This window comes from Peromyscus maniculatus, chromosome 3 (genome assembly GCF_049852395.1).
Source record: "Peromyscus maniculatus bairdii isolate BWxNUB_F1_BW_parent chromosome 3, HU_Pman_BW_mat_3.1, whole genome shotgun sequence".
Taxonomy (NCBI): domain Eukaryota; kingdom Metazoa; phylum Chordata; class Mammalia; order Rodentia; family Cricetidae; genus Peromyscus; species Peromyscus maniculatus.
Window position 1 is genome coordinate 81,977,974 of NC_134854.1, and position 3,286 is coordinate 81,981,259.

Sequence of the window (3,286 nt, forward strand, 5' to 3'; positions counted from 1 at the left end):
TGTGCTGACCCATGTAAACATCCCACCTTCTGGAACCTCCCTCATCCCCACCAGTTACATTGTGCTCAACCTCAGGTTTTTAAAGTGGAACAGAACACATTTAATGGGGTTAAATTTGGGGGAAACATGACCATTCTCTCCCTAAAGACTAGTGTCATTATTATTATTGTTGTTGTTGTTGTTGTTATTATTATAATTTTTGTTATTAATTATCAATGCTTTCAACATCATCATAATATTCTTTCATTAATGCCTGCACTGAATTCTGATTGTTGGAACAGGTGAACTAAATATCTATCCAGGTTCTGGCATCTCCTCTTACTTCTGTGTATATTCTAGAAATCATGTCTGGGTTTTGTTGATTATTATTGAAATGAAAAGTGAAATTAGGCTGAACAGTTTTATGAACCTGATATCAGCGCCCATCTACTCTACCCTCTCCACCTACAACCCATCCTAAACCTCAACCTCTCACCCTATCTCAACTCCGCGCCTTCCCCTCACAACTTGGTCAAACAGAGCCAGCTGGCTGATTTTTTTGTCAACTTGTCAGGAGCCAGGTTCACCTGGGGAGAGGAAACCTCAACTGAGGCAATGTCTCTTTCAAACTGACTTGTGAGAAGCCTTGTAGGGCATTTTCTTGATTGATGACTGAGGTGGGAGGGCCAAACTCACTGTGGGCAGTGCCAGCCCTGAGCTGATGGTCCTGGGTGCTATAGGAAGGCAAGAAGCTGAGCAAGCCATGAGGACCAATCAGTAAGCAGCATCCTCCATATTGTTGCTTCGGTTCCTGTAGGGTGGATGACTCATCCCTAGCAGGCTTGAGGCCCAGCCAAGTAAAAAACATACCTTCTGAGAGCCCTCTATCTAGGGCCTGTGGTACTTGTGCAACACTTGCTCCTTTAGGGCCCCTCCAAAGAGCAGGGGTAAATCCCAGTGTCTTATTGCCCAATGCTATATGGCCAATGGATGATACCATTATGCACCTTTTGGCAATTTAAGATATGTACACGTAATTGTGGATACCTGCTTGGGCTTTGTGTATGACTTGGCCTTGCCTGGAGAGAAGGTTGGTAATGTTATTAAGGCACTCAAGTAGGCAAGGTTAGTCATGGGAGTTCCTTGGACCGTTAAGACTGATAAAGGCCCTGCTTATGTATCACAGCAGTTTAATGATTTTGTGAGTTCATGGAAAATGTCCCATACCACAGGAATTCCATATAATCCACAGGGACAGGCCTTTGTGGAAAGAAGTAATAGAACCCTTAAGGAATTCTTAAAAAAAAAAAATCTCTTCAGAAGCCAAGAGAGATCCCAACCTGGCCCTTGCAGAAGTTCTTTTTCGCATTAATTTTCTCAACTTTGATGACAAGGTATTAAGCCCTGCTTTAAAACACTGGACTTAACTGCCTCGGGAGACACCATTGCCCTTGGTGCGTTGGAGGGAATCCCATTACCCTTCAATGGCAACTCCCTGCTCCACTGTTAAGTTGGGGGTGAGTGTATGCTTGCATTTTTCCCTAGAATACCACCACACTGATATGAATACCCTCTAGAGATTTGTGTCCAGCAACAGACCAAGAGATTTTGGACAAAGAAGCAGCTTCAGAAGGGTAATAATGTATGATTTGCCCTGCTATTGTGGTATTAATAAAGGTCATGTCATCACTGGCATGCAACCCTAGATATAATGCAATTGCCTCACCCCCTACAAGGTCACTAATGCATCACCAGAAAGACTTCAATTGGTGCAATAAAAGTGACTAGAGTCCCATCAATGTCCTTGAGATTGAATTTTTTGCTAATCCTTCTCTTGTTTAAATATAATCTGCAACAGGTTCACCAACAGAAAGCAGCCACAAAGGTGACCCTATAGGTTTTCTTGGCTCTCAGATACCTAGATTATTGACTCACTGAGATACAGAAGGCTACTACCTAAAGCCCACCACCCAGACAGCTCTCCAGGACTGATGCTCTTCCAGGGCTGGTAGTCATTGATGGATATGAGCTTGTTTGGCAAGCCAATCTAAGACAGGCACAGTCCATTATGCTGAGCTCTCCTGAGGTGGGGTCAACAAGGTTAGGGCAATGCACCCTAGCTCCTACTGAGCATGTCCTATAAAATAATAAAAAGGGTGGATATGTGGGATGACTGATCCCTAGCAGACTTGAGACCCAGCCAAGTAAAAAAGATGCTTCCTTAGAGCCAGCCCGGGTCTGCCTAAGGGCCTTAGCAACAGCCGCTGAAACATGATCTGGAGATGACCTGGACCAATGAGAGACAGCCATGTCATACCAACTGATTCATATTCATTAGACCACCCCTCCCTGGGTGTATATAAGGTTTTCCTCTACCTGAATAAACTGAGCTTGTTGTTTCCACATTCTCCAGGAGTCTGTGTGTCTTTTACTTTGTGCCTACTTGGCCCCTTCCCCCAAAGGGTGCAACAGAAAGGACCCTACTACAAGTTCCTACTTCCAAGTGTCATGCCTCATCTCCCTGGATTGACAGCAGCAAAACTTTTTCTTCCCTCTATGCTTTTGGTTATAGTGCTTTAGCAGAGCAATAGGACCCCTGTTACAGGCACCATACAACAAGACATTAAAATCCCATTTGTCTCCTTTCCACTGTCATTGTGCAAGGTGATGATGTCACCTGCCTTCTTTACAACTTGGAAATAATTTTTACCAGAGTTGTAATTAAAACAGAAACAGATCAGAACTCAGTAGAACTGTTTTTTTTTCATTATATTTGATACATCATATCTATTATATTTTTTCTTCCTTCAGTTGCTTCAAAAAGGGACAGAAGTATAAATGAAAGTTACCAAGAGAAAAAAAAATTAGACTCCACCTTGCACTTAAGAAAATTATTTTAAATAAAAAAGAAGTTCTGTATTTATATTATGTCTCCACAACCTATTTAAAAAGTAAACTCATAAAGATAATATTAAAATTCCACACTGTATAGTTTTTCTTAAAATAAAAATTTTAAGAAGTGGTCATGAATCATCATGGGATTGCTTTTTGAACATAATTTTCTCTTTTGTTACATAGGCATGCACATCTGAATTTTTATTGTTTTTGATTTCAAATAAAGTTAAAAATAAATACATAATTTTTTTCAGTTTTTTTGTTTAAAATATTGCCCTTCTTAGCTTTGGGATTTGTGTTACACTTTTTTTTTTTTTTTGATTTTTCGAGACAGGGTTTCTCTGTGTAGCTTTGTGCCTTTCCTAGAACTCATTTGGTAGCCCTGGCTGGCCTTGAACTCACAGAGATCCGC